This window comes from Dromiciops gliroides, chromosome 1 (genome assembly GCF_019393635.1).
Source record: "Dromiciops gliroides isolate mDroGli1 chromosome 1, mDroGli1.pri, whole genome shotgun sequence".
NCBI lineage: Eukaryota > Metazoa > Chordata > Mammalia > Microbiotheria > Microbiotheriidae > Dromiciops > Dromiciops gliroides.
In genome coordinates this window covers 491,077,771-491,101,000 of record NC_057861.1, presented here as the reverse complement: position 1 = coordinate 491,101,000, position 23,230 = coordinate 491,077,771, and the positions used below count along the sequence as shown (strand labels likewise).

The 23,230-nt window shown below is 35.5% G+C and overlaps 1 non-coding gene across 1 annotated transcript; it reads left to right on the top strand.

Moving 5' to 3' along the window:
- Nucleotides 1-22,221: 22,221 nt before the first annotated feature.
- Nucleotides 22,222-22,328, top strand: LOC122737418. Its single transcript, XR_006354254.1, has one exon. It is a non-coding gene; the product is annotated as a U6 spliceosomal RNA (small nuclear RNA).
- Nucleotides 22,329-23,230: the final 902 nt, after the last annotated feature.

The window sequence follows — 23,230 nt, the reverse complement described above, 5'->3', positions numbered from 1 at the left end:
TCATCATTACCAAGCTGTACCAAAGTACAGAGGGCATGCCATGAAGCATTCCTGATGGGTTCCCAGGGGAACCACGATCTGGACGTCCTTCTTCAGTACCTACCATTGAAGAGGTCAATTAAATGCATCAGAATAAAGAGCATTCCACACAGCTTTCCAAAAATTTTAGGACTCAAATTTGTAGCCAAAGCAGTAGAAATTTAAAAGTAACATTTGTGCTACTGTGTAAATCTGGGAATTCTGAATAATTGAATGTGTTCAGAGGGAAAGAAGTGAGCAAAATTATACTTTATCAATACTGTAAAGAAGTGGAAATGCAATTTTTGTCCTGGAGAATAAAATCTATTTAAAATTGGCACCCTAAAAACTTATTTAAAAATGTGAAATAACTAAACTATTTATTGTTTTATGACCCAATATCTTCCTCAGAATGCACATTATGCTGGCCAGAAGACAGTTCTTTATCAAGATCCTTAAGATTGAAGAGACACTAAGTGAGTTTTAAAGGGACAGTGTTGATTTTGGAGGACAGAGGGTGGCATTACCTCCTCTCACCTTGGAAGAGAAGTGAGGGAAAGGGGTAAGAGAAAATATTGAGCCATGATCTCTCACAGGGTTCAATCAGGTGATCGAAAGAGAAAAGGAGATGGAGGCAGCTAATTTAGCCTGAGTTATAGCCACAGATGGGACTCCATTGTTGGAGTCAATTCTCTCCAGTTACATTCTTCTGAACTATGAGAGAGAATCTTACTGATGTATGAAAAACAACAAATTTCCCAAGTCAACACAATCAAGCTAAAATAATTTGGGGAAAGAGGTTTAGCAAACTCAAGGCTTCTTTCCTGGGGTTAGTTAGTTAGTTTGGGGCAACTTTTCCTCCCATTGTTCTCTACCAAAAGAGTCCCAAGCATTATTCTACTCAGGATTAGAGATGGAGCCAAAGAATTGACAAAAGGAAAGCTACTATACTCCGGCGGAAGATTGAAGAGTGTGGGTGCATGAAAGGGGCTCCACCTATACAAAGATTGAGGGCAGCTCAGAGGAAGTAGCAGGTTTTCCAATAAAGCCTAACCAGTATGTGAGGTTCCCTTTATATCCCTAATTTTCTTCAAGAGATCTCATTTTTCCCATTCTATTGTTTTCTTCTATTTCTATGCTTTGCTCATTTAAGAAAATCTTTTTCTCTCCTTGCTATTCTCTGGAATTATGCATTCAGTTGGATACATCTTTCCCTTTCTCTTTTACCTCTTGCTTTCCTTTTTTCATCAGCCTAATATATGCAGCATCTCTATTTTTCATTTCCATATGAATACTATCCTTTGATCGTATCAGGGGATGTGCTGGAACCAGCTCAAACTGGTTCATAAGAACCTATTGTTAAATATTCAGTATGGGAATTTTTCCCTCAAAAATAAGAAGACACTACAAATCAGGCTTTGATTTATCTTTTTATCAATTTCCAGATTTTAAAGAATTATAAAGAAAACATTGATAATGTAGATTAAATTTGAAAGTAAGCTCTGTGTACATTTTTGGGAGGAAGCCAGTTGTTAAACATATATAAGCATCCTTCTGACTATTATTTGGTTGCCTATTGGTATGCAAATTGGCTGCTGTTGCTTTTATTGTTGCTAATTTACATAGTTGCTAAACTATTTCTTAATACATGTAAATAGTTTTAGAGCACTGATTTTAAATTTCTGTATAATATAAGTTTTACCAGTTAGGCTTCCTATCACCTCTAGGATCAAATATAAAATGCCCTGTTGGATATTCAAAACCTTTCATAAATTACACCTCCCCATCCCATCCAGTCTTCTTAAATCTTACTCGCCACCATATACTTTACTGTCTAGTGACATTGACCTCCTGCCAGTTCCACAAACAAGATACTCCATCTCTTAGCTCCAAGTGTTCTGGCTTCCTTTAAGTCCCAACTAAAATCCTATCCTTTACAGGAAACCTTTCCCAACCTCTCTTAATTCTTGTGCCTTCTCTCAATTATTTCCAATTTACCCTGTATATAGTTCATTTGTATATATTTGTTTGCATATTATCTCCCTCCCCTTTAGCACATAGTAGGTGCTTAATAAATGTTTATTGCTTGATTGTTAGAATATTTTTCCTTCAGTGATTGGTTGAATATTGACTTTATGGATTGATATTTTGAAAAAATATTAGCATGTCATTTGAAAAATAATGTCATCTTATGGATATCAACATGGAGGGAGTACTTATAGTTGGTGTGGACATTGGTTTTACAAGGAGTGAAAACTATAAAGGTTTTGAAGGACATAGAAAAAGGGTTGTGCTGTGAGATAAGAACAGTACACTAAAGATGTGCTCTGAATTACCAGACCAAGGTGTTCACTCAAAAATACCTGTCAAAATCTAGATAGTAGATAGTACCTAGGACTTGTAATCTTCCATCTGAAGTGGATAACTTTTGGTTTTTTTTAATGTGATATTAATAAAAGAGTAAAGGATACGACACTATCATAGTTAGATACAAGATTAGAGCTACACTAGGAAACTCACCTGTAGATGAGGTTGAGACAAGATTTTTGCCATCAGAGATGGACACTTCATTTGTGAATGATCTCATATTCTTTATGCCAGAAACAGAGACTCTACCTTTTTCTAGACTGAGGGCTATTTCCACTAAGTCAAAGCAATATGAAATGTGAGAAGGGCTAAAACTAGGTTCACTACAGTGAAAAGAGATAACTCACCTGTATCAAGTGGGGTTGTATCTCCTGAGTTGAACAGAAAACCATCTTCTGTGAACAGGTCTTAGAAAGACTACCTTGACAATAAAAAAAAAGTCCAACATATAACTTTTCTCAAGACTAGGCTATGGAAGATTCTAGAGAAGCCTAGACTGGGCATGCAACAGAGTTACCAAAGATCTGATAAGTATCAGAGAGGGAAAAAATGAATTATCTGATAGCAAGTGTCAGAGCTTCCCTGCATTTTAATACTTATGGGGCCTAAAGGAAAGGAATCTTGGAATCATGTAATGAGAGTGCTTGGGGAAAACTTCAGTCATTTTATACTTAATTGAAAAAAGGGTTCTTTCAGCATCTGATCATATCATTTAGTATTTAGTATCAATTTTTGGCATGAGTGGTTGAACACATTAAGACAGGAAAGGAGAAAACTGGTACCTCAGGGAAAAAAAAAAACAAGCATGATTACAGTAACCCTAGCCACACAGGTCTAGGGTTGGCTTAATTCAAGAGTATCCCTAAATAATACTATAGAAATGCAACAAGCACAGCCCTGTGACAAATTGGAAAATCACATGAGGACATAACAAAAGTGTGACAAAATGCCCTCTCTCACAAATGCACAAGCCCATCTACATTAGTAATGCTTTATCATATATAGTCCATAGAAAATAAGCAGTGGGGCAGCTAGGTGGCACAGTGGATAAAGCACCGGCCCTGGATTCAGGAGTACCTGAGTTCAAATCCGGCCTCAGACACTTAACACTTACTGGCTGTGTGACCCTGGGCAAGTCACTTAACCCCAATTGCCTTACAAAAAAAAAGAAGAAGAAAATAAGCAGGACCTACCCTCCAAATGCAAAGTCAGCTAAAAAGACTCACAGAAAATCTCATAACAGGTGAACAAATGGAGGGAACTACCCTACCTAGAAAATAGAACAAAGTATTGAAGGCTTCACCAGTCTGACACAGGAATAAGAGCCTCAAATTCCCTCCCTTTCTTCTGCTCTATTGACTTTCCTGACTTCCTTTAAGTCCCAATTAAAATTCTATCTTGTAAAGGAAGATTTCCCCAAATCCTTTTGATTCCAATGTCTTCCCTCTCTATCCTGTATATAGCTGTTTTTCCTCTCTATCCTGTATATAGCTGTTTCTATTTGTTTGCATATCATCCCTCCCATTGAATTTTAAGCTCCTGGAAGGCAGGGATTATCTTTTGATTCTTTTTGTATCCCTAGCACTTGGCACAGTGACTGGAACAGAGTAGTTCCTTAACAAATGTTTATTGATTGACTGAAAGAGAAAACCAAAAAGGCATAACTAACTTATGTGATGAATGACCATACACAGGACCAGTGCTCTCATGAAAAGAATGCAGCTCTGGTGATGCAGAAGCTAAGGCCACCAGCTTTGGAAAAAGGAGATATCTCCAATGAAGGAGGTTGCTTTCAGCCAGTAAGCATCACCTCATCAGCAACTCCTTATAAGTCTTTTCTATTTGGACTCATAGGACCTGATATAAAAGTGATTCTGAAGATCTAGAATGTGAATTGCACTGCCATTCTATTCATGGTTTGGGGTTTGGGCTATTTGGGGGGAAGGGGGCCTGCTTTTATGTTAATATTATATATATATATATATATATATATATAGTAAGCTATATTAGGTTATTAGGTATCCATAGTTTTGGCATTTGTTTATTTGTTCATGGGTTACTGTTTCTGCAAATATGGATATTTTGTGTTACAATTGCTTTACTTTTGCTTTGTTCAACCTGGCCCTTCACCCTCCCCACCCAGGACAAGGTGATTGCCTGAAATCTTATTACCACAAAGATTGACTCAGGTTTTGAACCTCAACACCTTCTCAACTCACCCTCAGTTGCCTTTGCCCTCTAATTAGAGAGCTAAATGATGGAGCACTAAACTCCACCCAAAATCATTCTTTATGTAGGCTCACAAACTTCCTGGTAACTCCAATTTTTTTTTTCCTTCAGCAGCTCCTCTACTCCACAGAACACCCATCTTTTCAACTTACTATTGTGTTTATGTTCTCCCATTAGATCATCCTTTGCAGGCAAGGACTGTCTCTTTTTCATATTTGTATTCCCATTCACTTAGCACTGTACCTGGCACATAAAAGGTATGTTAAAATATTTATTGAAATGTATTGAATGTTAAGTATGCACTGGCTTATATTTCATGTAGTACTATGGAAAGCTCCTATGGAGCTAACTACCTTTGAGAGCTTTGACAAAATCACTTCATCTTCCAAAGTCATATCCTACTTATCTGTAAAATGAGGAAGTAGGACTAGTTGGCTTCTGAGGTCCCTTTTGACCCTAGATCTGTGATCTAAAGGAATATTATGTATTATTAATACTATTATGTGTCCTGCACTTGCTTTATACCTGTAGTCACTGAATTCAACTAACAAATACTTATTGCATCTATTTAATTAGATCTATAATCACTGTGAACTGTGCTATAATTATTATATGTATAATTGATGTATATTGGCCATGAATGGTACCCTAAAGTGTCATTACCTAGTATGCTGAGTTAATCATCCTTGTTTTATTGAGTTGATATTTATTCTGATTCTGTGTTATATAATTCCAGGTATCAAGTGTATCCCCTGATTTTTCAAGGTACTGCAAAATTCCTAATTCCAGGGAGCTATGGAACCTCTCTGTCAGAGAGGAATGAAGCTCTACCAGCCAGAATGAATTCTTTTGCTTCTTAAAACCCTTGGGCCAAAGAAGGACTGAGTCAATTTCAAAGGCAAAGTGTCGTTGTTATTCTTTTTCCCCATCACACTGGTAAAAAAAAAAAAGCAGCTGAAAAATGAGAAATGGAGATAAGCAAGGGCACTGGGCACATAATTAGCACTCCAATTTGAGCAGTCAATTTAAGGATAATTAAAAATAAGAGGTTTCCAGAATGGTTGATATTTGAGCACCCCCACTCCCACCCCCCAAAATAATAATAATAACAATAATAAATCAGCCAGAAACAATGCCTAGAGTAACTGCTAAGTGGATATTTTTCCCTCAGCAATATCTATTTTTTAAAAAGAACAGAGAAGACACTTTGAATAATTATAGAAGGGTTGGGGGTTTCCTTTAGGGATTCCTGGGATGTATGAAAATCCTATTAATGGTTATATTTTATAGACTTCTCAAGTGAACTAATATAAATCCAGACCACATTATTTCCCCTTGAATATAATTGAGGTAAAATAGTGACATGGGGTGGAGGTGAAGCTTGGTAAGCAGTAGAGTACTTACCTCAGAAGCAGTTAGACTGGGACAATTTTTTCCCATTGTTCTCCAGAAGTGCCACCAGCCTCATTTTACTCTGAATAACAGAAGGGTGAAGGTACTGGTTGGAAAGATACTAATATCCATAAGGATATGATTTGGGAATATGTTTCTGTTCCCATGAAGGTCAGAGCTGATGAAGAGGGAGGGGTTAATTGTCTTGAGGCAGCTGGTGATGTAGCAGATGGAATTTTGGGCCTGAAGTCAAGGAGTCCTGAGTTCAAATTTGACCCTAGACACTTACTAGATGGGTGACTCTGGGCAAGTTACTTAAATCTGTTTGCCTCTGTTTCCTCACCTGTAAAATGGGCATAATAATAGGATCTATCTCCTAGAGTTGTTTTGAGGATCAAATGATATAAAATTTGTAAAAAAAAAAAAATTAAGCACTTAGCATAGTGCCTGGCACATAGTACATGCAATATAAATGCTTATTCCCTTCCCTTTCTTCTTTTCCATTCCCTTCCCTTCTTGTTAAACTAACAAACTAATTGTTAGCCACTGGTACAACCTTGTAACCTAATATGAAGATAAACATATTTCAATCATTGAGTGAGAACTCTTAAAGCACAATTTATATTTCAAACCAGTATTTTATTCTCATAAATTAAGGTTAAATTGCTTCAGTCTCCCTTTTGACTAAACAGGCAAAATGGAAACAATTAGGAGGGAAGGAATGGAAAGAACGTTCTAATTCTTTCTAAAAGTAATTCTTTCCCAAATCTGACAATTCTTTATAACTCACTTTTATGAATATAGAGAAAATACCATGGGTGTATATAAATATGTGTGTGTGTATATATATATATGTATTTATATGAATGTGTATGTATATGTGTGTGTGTGTGTGTATATATATATATATATATATATATATAACAGGCACATATGCCTGTACAATTAATTATTTAAATGTTACATACACCTAAATATCCATAACTGTTTTTGTCTGTATAATATATAAATATAAACATATATATTCTTTTTTCCTTGCCAGATACATAGTGATATGTAGACATACACAGTATTGTTCACAAGATTTCCAGTCCCCCTTTAGTCTGCTTACTATATGGCTTGCCCCCTCACACACACACACACACACACACACACACATTCACACACACTCCATTTTTTAAAAATGCCTTTCACTTTTCCACTTAAAAGGACGTTTTAAAATGCTATTCCTGTAGAGCATGGAAACCCTTTGACAATTTATTTGGGCTTATAAAAATGAGCTACACAAAATTGTCAGATTGGGAAAAGAACCACTTTTGAAAAGTGGTAGAACATTCTTCCCCCTCATAATTCTATTTTCTCTTTACCTCTATTTAGCCAAAGGGAGGATGAAGCAATTTACCTTCCCTAATCCAAGAGAGTGAAATAGTGTGCAATTGAAATTGTGCTTTCTGAAAGAGTTTCCATGAAATAGTTGAAATATAACCATCTTTTAATCATGATGAATTAAATCACAAAGCAGTGAATGAAATTAAATTGCTATTATATGTGTGTGTTTATAAAATTTTCCTTCCCATGTGTGTCAAGATTTAATATTCACTTTGAGATAAGATTCCCAGTCCTCATTTAGGCCTCTTACTGGATGGTTTGACAATTTCAAAGAAATATCTCTTCCACAAAAGAGCTCCCATCTGCTATTTAGAAACCTTGTGTCCCCAACTCCTCTACTGAAGAACAAATAGACACCAATCTTTTATCATTTCACTGCTGCTAATAGGGTGAAGGATTATCTGCACTGAAAGCCTTCCATGTGTCAAATCTTTCTCCCCAGAGAATCATTCATTTCTCAACAAGCTAAGACTAAGGGATGTACTATGGACAGCAAAGGATACAAGAGCAGTAACAGGTCAGGAAGCTTTGAATCTCATGAGATTCATTTCTTGAACCAGAACAACATTAACCTCAGCTGTGCAATTCAGCATTTCTGAGAACAATTTGCCCTCATCAATGCAAAGTAGCACCAGAATAGACTATACTGCATAGAGTTTGACTCATAAACAAGAGACTGGCTTGTAATGAGGAAAATACAAGTAATGGATAAAACACAATATCTCAAAAAAAGATGCTCTCTAAAGCATTTTGGTCTAGAACATGACAATATTCATCCTCTCCAATTCTGTATTATTTTAAAAAGCATTAAGCACATGCACTATTAACCTTTTTCTTAAGAAATGAAAAATTCCAGTTGCCATTAATAGTTTAAGGGACTCTTCTATTTTACTTTTTTTCCAATTAAGTGTTCCGGCCACAGAAGGATAAGCCTGAGTGGAATCTTGCTGTTTCTAACTCCTATGGCTATTACAAATGCATTTGAAAAGCAAAAATAGCAGACACTAGAATCAGCTTCTGAATAAAGAGTTTTCTGTCAATTAGGGGCTTTTCAAAGGACTACTTGGATAAACTTTCTATCATCAGGTTTCTATAACATATTGTCCTTTCAGCAGAACTTAAATACAATTGAAATTGGACATTGTACTTCTTGTAACATTTCAGCAATAAGGTATTCTTGCCTAAACGTTGATTAACAGAAACATGATCAACAAATAGCAGAGCTTCCAAATCAAAGTAAAAAATACTACAAAAGCAGCCAGAAAAGATTGAGACCAAGTACCAAGAAACCACAGTCAGCATCACAGGATTATGAAGCAAATATGAGAAAGGAAAGCTCAGGATAAAATATACCTAAAAGCAACATAGAAAGACTTACAACCAAGAATAACTAATTCTATAAACCTGAACATAATCCTACATGGAGTAAATGGATAACTTCTAAACAAGCAGAACAGAGTAGAAACTTTGAAATGAAAATTCAAAAGTCAAGAGAAACATAAAAATAAGTAGGTTTAAACAACTTAAAGGATAATTCTATCCTAAGCAGGAGAGAAGAGACTCTGATCTATTCAAAATACTACCATCTTTATGGAACATAAAACATACAATAAGCTCAAAGTGGAAACATAACATTAAAAAAATTAAAAGAGAGACAATGTACTTGTCACAGCTACAGTTAAGGGAATATTTCTTAAATAAGAAACAGTCAATTACAAAAGATAAAATTAGGTCATTTCAATTGCATGGAATTAGAAAGCTTTTATATCACCCAAATTTACACAATTAGAGGAAGGAATGTGGTCAACTGGGAAAAATATTTTCTTTTCTTTTCTTTTTCTTTTTGTAAGACAATTGGGGTTAAGCGACTTGCCCAGGGTCACACAACTTGTAAGTGTCAAGTGTCTGAGGCTAGATTTGAACTCAGGTACTCCTGAATCCAGGGCCAGTGCTTTATCCACTGCGCCACTTAGCTGCCACTTAGGGAAAATCTTTTCATCAAATATTTCTGACAATGGTCTGATATCCAAAATATATACAGAACTATCATAAACACATAAGAATGAGCTATTCCCCAATAAAAAGGGAAAAGATATAGACTAGTCTAAAAACAAGAATTGCAAACTATTAACAATATGAATAATTGTTCCAAATCACTAATAAGAAGATTAATGCAAATCAAAATAATATTGAGACTTCAGCTAATACCCAGACAATTAGTAGAGATGAAAAAGGATAGGAATAGGCAATGCCAGAGAACTTGTGAAAAGATGGGTACAATATTATGCTACTGGAAAATCTGTCTATTAATCCAACCATCATAGAAAATAACGTGAATAAAATAAATACCCAAATTAACTACAAAGGACCTATGAAGGAAGATGCTATCTGCATTCAGAAAAAGAACTGATAAATGGAAGTATATGTACAATGGCTTTACATATATACATATTTGTTTCTAATGGTAGCAATATACAGGGTAGGAGGGGAAGAAAAAAGTGAATAAAAGAAAGTGACATGATAAGTTTATTATATATTTAAAAGGAATAACAAGTTGTACATAATAGATTTGCCATTTCATATGCAATCATTTTTCCTATTCTGCTATGTTATGGAAATGGTTATTTTATTTCTTAAGTTCAGAATAAAAGAAAAGAAAAAGAAAATTACTAAAATGCCTTTTGACCCAGAGATTCTACTGCTAGGTTTATTCCCCAAAGATATCAATGATAAAAAGAAATATCCCACATACACTGAAATATTTATGGCAATATTTTGCATAGCAGGAAAAAGGTAGAAACAAAGAAAATGGCCATTAACTGGGAAGGGTAAACACATTGTAGGACATGAATATAATGGAATATTACTGCATTGTATGAAACAATGAAAATTATAGATATAAAGAATTAGGAAAGAACATATGAACTGATGCAAAGTAGCAATGCTAAGAAAACATTCATGACAACTACTGACATGTAAATTAAAAGCACAGCCACCACAAAATAATAACTATTTTGAAATTATATTGACTAAGTTTGGCTCCAAAGAAGAGGTATGAGAATATAAATAACTTTCTTCTTTTCAAATATGGGACACTATGACTATGACATATGTAATGTCAGATCTCATTTGTTTGTTGGTTAGTTTTTTTTTTTTTTTTTTTTTTTTTTGGTGAGGCAATTGGGGTTAAGTGACTTGCCTAGGGTCACACAGCTAGTAAGTGTTAAGTGTCTGAGGTCAGATTTGAACTCAGGTCCTCCTGAATCCAGGGCCGGTGCTCTATCCACTGCGCCACCTAGCTGCCCCTGTTGGTTAGTTTTGCAAATTATTTTCCCTCTTTTATTTTTGGTTATAAAGGATGGCTCTCTGAGAGGAAAGTGGGAAAGGATGTTTCAGGAATTATGGATAATGTAAATAATTTAATTTAAAGAAAATTTTAAAAATGTTTAAGGGAAAAAAATCTATAGCTTTTTAAAGTCAGGTAACAGGCTGAAGGGTGAAAGCTATAAGTAGTAGAGCTATAAGTATAGTTGAGGATCCATGTAACCTTATTTTACATAGGAGGTTGTCCTCCTATCCTGGAGGAATTACAATATAAACTTTTGAAGGCAAGGGCCCTAGAAATTGGGGAATCAAGAAAAGCCTCATTTCAAAGCTATTTCTTAAAAGTTTGGAAGGAAACAAGGAATTCCAATATTATATTCACCTACCACACTTTACTTAGCCATTCGATAGTTAATGAGTATCTATTTTGCCTTTAGTTCCTGTCAATCAAAAAAGTGCTGTTATAAATATTTTTATATTTATGGAACCATTCTTTTTTTTTTTCTTTTTGTCAGTGACCTCCTTGTGGTATATGCCTAGCAGTGGAATCTTTGGGTCAGAGTCTATGGACATTTTGCTCATTTAATTTCCATAATTCCAAAAAGCTTTCTAGGATAGTTATATCACTAGTAAAGTTTTTTTTAATGATGGAGGAGACTTGAGCATGTTTCTAGATAGAAGGGAAGGAAACAATAGAGATTAAATATTAGAAGAGGAGACAGAATTATACCAGAACCAATATGTTGAAAAGATGGAAGAGGATGCAATCAGGAATACATATTGAGGGGCTGACCTCAGTATAAAGAAGTTTCATTTCATCAGAGAGCAGTCTTTATTTTCTCTGTGAAGTGTGAGCCTAGGTCTTTACCTGTAAAGGTGAGGGAAAGGTTATGTGATGTTGAAAGACGGAAGAGGCTATTTGGAACAGCCACTCCAGAAAGTGAAATAGAATAAATTAGTGTGGTGAATAAAAACTTATGGGGTGTCCCTGTAATTGTCGCAAGTATAAGGAAAATTAGCTGGGGTTTGTCACATATATGTTACTTAGAAATTAGAGGCTACTGCACCAGTTTGGGGGCATTAAGCATTTATTAAAGTATATTAAATATTAGTAAAGAGAGAACACATGGCTCTGAAAGATAGGAAAGCCAAGCTAGGATCTAGAGGAGAAGAAACACATAATGGGGGACCATAATGGGCTGCCTCTGCTCTCACCAAGTTCCTGGGCCAGGAGAGAGATCAGTGAGCTCTCTGAGAGAAGCAAGAGAGGCTGCCCTTATACACTGCTTAAAGCTAATTGGCTAGCATCATTCAAATCTATTGGTTCACTGGATTTGAGGGTGGTTCAGCTCAGTCTTGCTAATGTCAGAGCCCAGAGTACAGATTCGCTGGTGGGAACAAGGCTTCCAGGTGGGTTTGGTTTTGAATGAGGTAAATTCCTGACTCTGGGCTGGCCTTAAGAAAGGTCAGGCCAGGCTCTCTCAGTGGGGACCTCTGGGAGTCCCAAAACCCCATTATTTTCTCACAAACCACCCTCTGCTTTGTTAAGAAACAGGGTTTCCTTAAATGAAGTAGTGAATATGACAGAATCCTTATAAAGGAGTTCTATGATGACTAACAATATAAGGGGAATGAAAAGAGAGAAAAGAATTTGAGGAATCCATTGACAAAAAACTATAGGGGCCAATCCCCTTTAGGAGGTGGATATTACAAATTAAAAAAAAAAAACTAAAGGCAGCAGTCCTCTTTAGGAGGTGGATATTACAAATAGTTTATGCAATAGGAAAAGGAAAACAGGAAAATGTCCATTTAAGTCTTTGAAAAGTCTTATCTCAGATGACTCTTGCGATATCATCTGAGTGTAGCTCTGGATTCTGGCTCTGAATTCTGGGCATGGTCTAAGGTGTGGTTGTCTCAGGTGTTACAGATGCTGATGATCAGCCAGAAAGTCTCCTCAGCTGGGAAGTTTCCTACAAAATTGATCTTAATACAACTTGAAATAGCTTTGCCAATAACCAAATCAAACAATGAGAGCTCTCAAAAACATATGTCTAAAGAACTTCAGAATCTTTTAGAGATTTTACAATTATTGTCTGGTTTTTACACATGAAACAGATATAATAAAAATAAAAGTTGAAACATTTTTAAAAACTTAATATTAATACATACCCTCTTATTGAAACATTTTCTAAAACTTAATATTACTACAGAAGAATAAATTGGGAAGATGTAATATAAAATTTGTCAGATTAATTTCAGTTATAATAACTTTTAACAAAAGTGGATGTCTCTTAAAGTTACTTGCAAAAGATTCCTAAGTTATGCTGATTATACCCTTCTTTAATACAGGGTTAAGACAATTGTGATATTAATTAAGAAAAGGATTTATATCCTGTTTTCATAACTTGTTGCCATCATATGCCTAATTATCCTCATGCCATTATGAGAAAGTAAAGAATCTAATATAACTGGTAACAGATGCCAAGGCCAAATTCAATATTGTGTTTATCATGATACCTGAGATAATTATGGGATTACCATAAAAGAACAGAGAAATAAAGGAAATGAATGTTGCCAAACTGTGTGGCTCTTCAGAGAGCCAATGTAGTATGTTGAAGGGAAACTGAGTCAGGCTTAATTAGATGCACGGGATTGAGACGTCCATGTCATCAAGCACAGGGAGGGGAAATTAAACCAAGAGAATCCAACCTCAGACCTTGCCAATGGCCATCCTCTCAGTCTTTCCCAAGGCAGTGTAGTACCTGGATTCCATGCATATCACCTGTCCTGTGACAGTTCAGTACCTGTTCTTGTGTGTATTCCCCTCATGAATGGCTGGCATCTTGGATGCTCTGATCTGATAACTCAGAATAAAGGCAATTAATATCTCAAATGGTAAGTTCCCATAATCCAAGGCTCATATAGATTTAACAAATGAGGATATTGATAAAAGTAAAACATGGGAATTTTCTTTATGACTCAGGATATAATATACAATATACAATGATTCCAAATAATAACTACAAATATATAATCACAATCACATAGAAAATAGATGACAAATGTAAATGACTGGCAACGTTATTCATTAATACATAATTTCCATTAATGCATTAATAAGTAAAATCACATCACCTTGAGAATCAATGTAAGCTGCCCATGAATCCCTTATTATATATGTATATATATATATATGTATATATATACACACACACACATATATATATAAAGCTTAGTAAAAAATAATAATTCTGGAATTAACTTACACTTGCCATGGCAACCAATTTACCAAAGAAAAACTTAATAGAATTTGATCAAATAATCAGTTGGAAAAATGAACAATTAAGAATATGGGAGAATAATACTTCCAGAATTAATATTGTATTATGAAACCAAGACCATCTTGCATTGGTTCAAAAATAGTGAGATGAATGAATGGAATAAACTACACAAAGAAGAATAAAAGATAATGAAATTCAATAGCCAAGTGATTTTTTAAAAATGGAAAACATGAATGACCTTACAATGCAATAACATAAAAAAGAAACTTTTATGTAACATTTAAACTGGCATTATTTCTCTGAGTGAATCTAGAACATTTTTTATTTTGATATCTAAAATTCCCAAATCTCATATTAATATCTTGCTGTCTAATTCTGCATTTCTGCAAAATATGTCCCCATTTATGACAATAGAAACAAGTCCTTAAAGTCTGATAATGATTGTATTGCACATCTTTATTCAGCCCAAGTTTCTCTTGTTTTTCTTTAACCCCTTTATTTTCACTGTTGGTTCTTTCATAATACAAATGCATTATAAGGTTATTAATTAAAGGCAAAAGAAGATTAACCAAATTATAAATGAAATGAGCGTTTCTGAAATTTAAAGAATTTATCCCACAAGCACTCCCATCATGATTAAGCATATCTAGTAGAGGGAGAATCTTAAACTGTTTCTGTTCTGTAAAGAATTAATTGTAATTTGAGGTTTTTATACCTCAATGCGCACTGGCCTGGGGCTCTGCAAACTGCACTGTGCTCCACCCACTGGTTGTAGCCATTGCCAGGGCTCTGGCACCCCAAGTCATCACCACTCGCCCACACCTACATGGGCCTGGCAAAATTATAATGATTGGAAGCCTAGTGAGGGCAGTCATGTGACTGTCAGAGCAGCCATCCCATTGGCTGGGACTGTGTGGGGTGTTTCTAGGTTTGGAGGAGGAGAATTGGGCATTCTATGTGGAAGCTGGAAAGCGACAGGCATTCTGCTGCGTATTTTCAGCTGATTCCTGGGTGGTGGTATTTTTTCAGGTATTATAATTTCCCTTTCCCCATTTTATTTCCTTTCCCTTGATCCTACTGACCCTGTTTGTGTTGTTGGGTTTTTTTAAGTTCATTCTTGTTAAAATAAATCTTGTTCTATTTTGAGGGAGACTGCCGATCTCCTTCCTTGCCCCCCAATATTGCAGCTGAGCCGCTTAGCTAGCACTCCCCAAATAAAAATTGGTCCCCACAGTTTCATTAAGAATGAGATTTCTAAATGACAGCACTGCTCCTTGGCTGTAGAGGCCTTGGAATCTTGCATGGGGGGAGCAGCTCCTGAGTCAGGCTCACACCCAGTGTTAGATGGGGCAGGCAGCAAGCAAGCCTTCGCGACTGTCAGTGAAGAGACTTTCTCAGCCAGAGCATCTAGTGTCACCCAGCTGACCCATGATGACATCTTTAAAATAAAGTTATGGGGTAAGAGGAATGCACTGGAAGAAATGGAAAGAGAGAGGTGGACTGGGGAAAAGTAGCTCACATAAAAGAAATAAGAAAAAGCTTATAGAGTGGAGGGGAAGATGGGGAAGGAGTGGAGGAGTGGGTGAACTTTACTCTCATCAGAATTGGCTCAAATAGGGAATAACATACACACTCAAGTGGGTATAGTAATATATTGTGCCCTGAGGGAAAGTAGAAAGGGAAGGAGATTGGGCTGGGGGAGAGTCAAAGGAAGGAAAGAAGGACAGATTGGGGGAGGGGGAAGTAAAAAGCAAAACACTTTTGAGGAGAGATTGGGTGAAGGAAGATAGAAAATACAGTAAATATCAATGAGAGGGAATAATATGGAGGGTAAACAGTTAGCAATAGTAACTGTGAAAGAAATGATGAGCAGGATGATATCAGAAGGACATATGAAAAATGCTAACCATTAACAAAGGAAGGATTGAAGTATAATTTTATTTGTTAGCTCCTCTTTCTAAAGTTATCTTGTCTATTTTCTTTCACAACCTGACTAATGAGAAGATGTTTTGCATAATTGTACATGTATGACTTATATTGAATTGCTTGATTTCAAAGGGAGGGTTGAGGGGGGAGAGAGGAAGAAAATTTAGAACACAAAGTTTTAAAAAATCAATGTGAAACATAATGATGAGCAGGAGGAATTCAGAGAAACCTGGAAGGATCTACATGAACCGATGCTGATTGAGAGCAGAACCAAGAGAACATTGTACACAGTAATCGCACCGTTATGTGATGAACAATGGTGATAGATTTGGCTCTTTTGAGCAATGCAATGGTCCAAAATAGTTTCAAATAACTTCATGGTAGAAAATGTTCTCAACTTTCAGGAAAAAAAAAGAATTGTGATTTATGAATGCAGATTGAGCCATACTGTTTCTACTTTGGGGCTGGGTTTTTTTCCTTCTTTTTTGAGGTTTTTCCCTTGTGCTCTTATTCTTCTTTCACAATATGACTAATGCAGAAATATGTTTAATGTGATTGCACATATATAGCCTATATCAGATTGCTTTCTGTCTTGGGGAGGAGGGAGGGAAGGGAGGGTGAGGAAAAAATTTGGAACTAAAAATCCTATGAATACAAATGTTGAAAATTATCCTTATATGTAACTGGAAAATAATAAAATACTTCTACCAAAAAAAATCTTAGAAATACCTAGGAATTACATGTATAAACTAAATATATCCAGTAAAACATCAGAAAATATTTGTTGACTTTTAATAAGCTAGACTAGCATATAAATGCATATATTAATTTGTTCCTCCAATGTACATTATTCTTAACTTAAATAATGAAATTTCTATGTTACACTGTTTTCATTTTGTGTGCCAAAAATGTATTGATGCATTAGAATCTTAAATAATTTTGCCTCAAGTTTCAATAGTAATTGCTCCACTTTAGACTTTTAGATACTAACTCAATTCACTTATTTCATCTCTTTGTGTGAAACATAGTCTTATCAATAGAGTTTTGTGGTTTATAGATAATCTAGCAAAGCTATTTGAAACTCCACATAAGAATTTGATACCCCCTCGGGGTCCAAATCAAGTTAACAGCCATTAAATAAATATTTAGATATGTGCCTAGAATTGTGTTAGCTCCTGTGTTAGGAAAATGGCTCAAAAAATGTAACATAGTCCCTGTCTCCAAATATTCAGCACAATCACAATGGCTCATTGTTAAGTTAGGAAAATTTCTGACATGCAAGCAGAAGTTTGACTTTCTGCCTTCATTTAAATTTTGGAGTGTCTCCAGATAACAACTAGTTAGATAGGTACCATTATTATTTCCATTTTACAGATGACAAAACTGAAGCTCAGTCAAGAGACTTGCCAAGAGAGGGTCACAAGTAAGTGTCTGAAGCAGGATTCAAACACAGCTCTTCCTGACTCCATATCTAGTACTCTATGCACTGCCCTACCTAGCTTCCTGAAATAAGTATAAAAGACCAAGGCACTGGTGATTTCATTTTTCATCCATTTTCTCATGGAGAAATTCTCTTTTTACATCCACCCAATCCCAATATATTTCCTTAAAACCCAACACAATGACTAGGAAGTCCACATCTTTCAAAAACCACTATGAAAGAAATGCTACTTCTACCTTTATCTTGGTCATCCAAAATTACTTTCCCAGTGAGAATATGCTTATTTTTATATGTGCCATGAAAACAGTCTCTATACTTTTTTTTTGGTGAGGCATTTGGGCTTAAGTGACTTGCCCAGGGTCACACAGCTAGTGTCGTGTCAGTCTGTGTTTGAACTCAGGTCCTTCTGAATCCAGGGCCAGTGCTTTGCCCACTGTGCCACCTACCTGCCCCTCTATACTTTTGTATTTATTAATATAATCAGTATACAATATTCCACTCTAAATAGGTATATTAGTTGCCCATTAAAATTTTGAAAGTGTGTGATAATTTTTACTTTGCTTCTCTGGGTTTGATTACTACATACAAGCTAAAATTAATTATTTCAATGGGATTCATATTTCATATATGTTGAAGCTGACTCCCTGCTGGCTACTTGCCAATATTTCTTCAGTAAAAAAAAAAGATGGGGGGGAGGACAACAAATCATCTAGTCAGAGCAAACAAAATGTGGCACAGTTAAGGTATCCACCTCCCCAGATGGGGAATGTCACAAACATCCCAAAATGTGAGTTGGATGTGAAACATCAGTGATATAATGTAAAAGGGATTCAAAATCAAGTACCTAATTTAAAATTTTGCTTTGGCTATTTACTACCTATGACAATAATCAAGTCATTTGCTTTTTCTGTGTTTCTATTTCTTTGTCTTTAAAATTAAGGGATAAGACTAGATGACTTCCACGGTCCCTTCCACCTTTTAAATCCATGATTTCATGCTTCTCGTGTGCTGAGGCAGATTAGATGGATGGATGGATGAATGGGTGGGTGGATAGATACATTTATACAGAGATAAGACAAAAATAAATTCTAAAAGGCAGTGTGCAACTTGTAAAATATGTGAAATCAACAAAAACTAGAGGACTTATGAACAAGATCAAGTGGCCTAAAGAGACATGATGGTGACCAGGAAGTGACATTGCCAAATTAAAAGCAGAATCCTGTTACAGCTGGCTCCACAAATGAGCAAACTACACATAAGGCAAAAGCAATGACCATCATAAATCCTGATGTCCCAGAGGAAGGACTGGCTTAGCCATCTTAATGATGACCACCTAGGATGAATGTATTATCCAAAATTTAATTTACCTTAGCTTTTCCATATGGCTAAAATAGAAGAGAAATGTTTATTATCCAGTTATGGCAGATCTATAATGATCTTATATATATATATTTAGCTTTACATCTAATTATTTCCTGATATACATTTATGTTGCTGTCAGAATAATGTTCTTTCCTATATTTGAGACATATCTTCATATGATCCATATCTAATGGATTGGGGGAATGGGGTGCTGGGAAGAAAGGAGATTGCTGTTTGTTGTTTCCACAAACATCTACCATGTGGTTGCCATCATTGAATTCCTAGGGTAAATGGAGCACTTTACCACTAAGCAGGACATTTGTCCCAGTGAAATAGAAGTTAAGTATTTTCTCTAGGGCATTTTCCAATTAAAATGAAGTCTCTCCATAGGGAATTTCATCATTGACTGGCTGCAGCTGACTAAAGGTCTGATTTCTCAGACAGCCAGAATGCTGCCATGGCTTTCAACCATGATACTATTGGCATGGTCTTTGAGTTTCCATTTTTAGGCCTTCCTATTTTCCAAAATATTCTCCATTTTTCTCTCTCCATTAAGGCAACTTCCATTTCGATTCTATTTTTACATGCGGTAACATTTATGACAGCATAGAAGGAACAGTCTTTCAAAATTCCCTCCTCAAATTTCCTTATAAACTATGAAGCTCTGAAACATTATTCTATTCTTAAACAAAACTCTTTTAAAAGATAACTTACCCAGTAGGATAATTCAGTTCCACTTAGGGAAACATAAGCAAGCCTTTCTATAGCCTCCATAGTCTCTTCTTATGACTCCCTAATAAGTTGACTTACTGAAGATATACCAAACATTTTGTTAAGCCCTAGGGATACAAATAGAAAAGACACTCTCTGTGCTCATGAAGCTCATATTCTAATTATATCTTCCTTATATGTAAAATGTGGATAATATTTACTTACTTCATAAAGTAGTTATGACTAAGGTGCTTGGTAAACTGTGAAATATGACTTACTATTATTACTTCATTCTTTTTGTACACCCATTCCAAGTGATCCAGATTTCCTATAGGAAACATATATACCAGATAATACTTAAAACAGAACAAAATTAGAAATGCTGCAGGAGAGAAGCAAGGGCTAATGGAATTCATTTTCAGAGACTTTGTTCAAAAGAACACTGATTTAAACTTAAGGTTACTGAATATGATAACTTCAGTTTTTGTGGTAGCTATCTTTTCTTGAAGGAAGGGGATAATGTGTACAATTCCTTTAGGTATGTGAGATCTCATAGTTTTATTATTGAATACTGTTTTCATACAAAGATTTTTTTTCACCCCTGTTCTGTCTTTAGGTTACCTGGGCCTTCAACAAAACTCTGTGGACATGTTTAAGTTGAAATATAGAATTCTTTAGTAGTTAAACATACTGACAGCATAGCTATTCATTTGCATATTCATGTGTGATCAGCTAGCAGTATTCAAGCTCAAAATAATATTCTCTCAAACTTTTTGGATTCACGGTTCAGAACTGAAATATAATGTAGAGTGTTAAGTACTTCCCAAGTTATTGGTGAATTTCATTATTAATTTTTTTTAATTTATGGCTCTCCTACATGAATTTTCATTTCTTCATTAGAATGTAAGCTTCCTGAGAGTAGACATTATCTCACTTGTTTATATTTTTATTCTAAGCACTTAGCACAGTGTCTGATACATAGTAAGTACTTAACCATTCATTCATAATTCATATATAGAAGGGTTTACCTGCAGAATGGATTAAAAGGGCCAATGGTTCTTAGGTAACAGTGACTGGTCAATTAACAAAGTGCAGAAGTCCTGATGCTTCAATAACTGGTCAAAAGCCCATACTTGAGAAATAGAAGAACCTATGAACAGGTAAATGGCATAGCCCAAATGTCACCAGTTTATTGGAAAGATTTTATTTAATGACACCCATTTAGTGTGATTGACCATATTGTGACTATTGTGGAAGGGGTAGTAATCAGAGAGGGGCAGAACTCGGTTTATCTGAAGTAGGTATGGAAGGAATGAAAAATCAAATCCACAGGAGCTGTCCAAGGTCCTGATAGAAATTGAACAATGAGGAAGGAGAGGATAAAGGGAAAGAATGTTTCATCTGGGCCTGTAGGTCTATGAAGATATGAGTGACTTTTAATGAGCTGGAGCTAAGAACTGTGGTCCTATAAAGTTCTGTAAGCTCCTTTTTGGGTTTGGCCTTTGGGTCATTAGGATCTGGGCAGCTGTTGGTGGCTGGATAGGTAGGCAAAGTTCCAATATGATCCAGAGGCAAGACTTGAATACAGACATTCCTGAACCTCTCTTTTCACTATATCGAATAGCCTTATCCTAATATGTAATAGTGCTGAATTCAGAATCAAAGCTTTCCAATACTGCTAGGACATTTCAGAGCCTGTATTCCTCTAACACGGCATTGAGAACTCAGTATCTCCTCCATTAAACAGTGATAGACAATTAATAGGACTTGAGTAGTTATTTGATGTCCAGAAAACATAGCAATATATTATTCTACTTGAAGTAATAATCTTGTATCTGAGTTACTAAGTTACCTTCAAAATGTAATTTCCAAAGAACAATCCAATATTCTTTGGAGTGCATGCAAATCATAAACCTATACAAGAATAATGTACTTAATTGTAGAAACATAACAATACCAAAGAATTGTAAAGCACTATGAACCCACCATATATTCTATATGAGAGAGGAGGGGAAAGTGATGAGGGAGGATAAGGGGGGAAGAGTTCTTTTCTTTCATTAAAAGTAATATGTTTGTCCATCCCTCTTCTGTAAATACTATTTAATTCCCATTTGAAATAATTTCCTCAAATTCATGTACCTTTGAGAGGATTCACAGCATAGAGCTTTTATTCTTTTTATATTCTTCATTTCTGAGGTTTAGAATTTTCCTGAGAAGTAATTCAAGAGGGTCAATCCCTAAAATTTAAGTGAGTAAACTTCAGATGCATTAATTATAGAGGTAACTGGATGGTAGAGTGCATAGAGTATTGGACTTGGAAAAAAGGAAGACCAAAAGTTCAAATCCTACTGCAGACACTTATCCTGGATAAGTCACTTAACTTCTCTCAATTTTAGTAAACCAAGGCTTATAAGAGCATTTATATAGCATTTTAGAGTTTGCAAAGTGCTTTACAAAAGTTATCTCATTTGATCCTCACAGCAACCTTAGGAAGTGGATGTTCTTATAAATGTTAACTATTATTATCAATAAACCTATCTGATGACCCCTCATCTGAACAAAAACTGAAGCAAAAAATATATAGGGAAGCTCCCACTGCCCTGGGGTGTCCCTTTTCTTCTGCCTATAGACATCTTGTCTAAGCAAGAGCAGCTAACTCTACATGATCACAATGTGTAGAGTCTTGTGGGAGTGGAGGAGCAAAAACACAATCACAAACAGACTTTGATCTTAGCAGGCTTAGGTCCTCTAGCTAAATTTTTTATTAAGACTGATGTTTATGTGCTCGCTTCGGCAGCACATATACTAAAATTGGAACGATACAGAGAAGATTAGCATGGCCCCTGCGCAAGGATGACACGCAAATTCGTGAAGCGTTCCATATTTTTTAATGGAAAAAATAAAATACCTCATACATTAAAAAAAAAAGACTGATGTTTAAAGGTACAGATAGGTGGCACAATGGATAGAGCACCAGCCCTGGAGTCAGGAATAGCTGAGTTCAAATCCAGCCTCAGATACTTAACGCTTACTAGCTGTGTGACCCTAGGCAAGTCACTCGACCCCAATTGCCTCACCAAAAAAAAAAGACTTATGTTTAATTAGTCTTCAAAGTTCAATAATGATTCAATACTGTTTGTGATAATGTAATGTCATACTTTTTCATTCAGTCCTTTTGGTATTAAACAGAAGGGTATCCAGATTAATTTATTAATGTTAGTATTAATTATATTAATTTATTATAAAAGATTTTAGGAGAATTCTAGTTTTGCTTCTTAAAGGACTTTTCATACCCAATACATCTAAAGTTCTAGGATATAAGGTTTTATTTGGATGGGTACTCTCTCCATTAATGTAAATCATATTCCCTCCATGCCTTAGTAGATTGTTTAATGCTTTGCTGTGGCCTAAAGTATTCATTTCCTGGAGCCCAACCTTTTGGTAATGAGCCACTCAAAACTTGGAGAGGCTGATGCTTGGATAACAGACACAGAGTCCATTGCTAATTTCATAGTGGAATCATTCCTGGCATGGTAGAGCATTCCAGAGCTTGTATTCCTCTAGCAAAGGATTTGAGAAACCCAGGTCACCTCCATGCCACACTGAGGGGTACAAATGGGACTTTAGAGGGTCCTTGATTTTCTACAAACATTTATTCACAACAATTCATTATTCTATATTCAACAATAATCTTAAATCTAAATTACCTTTTGGAAGGGAAAGCACTTTTGAACAGTATTTAATCCACACACTTAACAAAAATAGGCTTAAGCAATAAAAAATAATTACT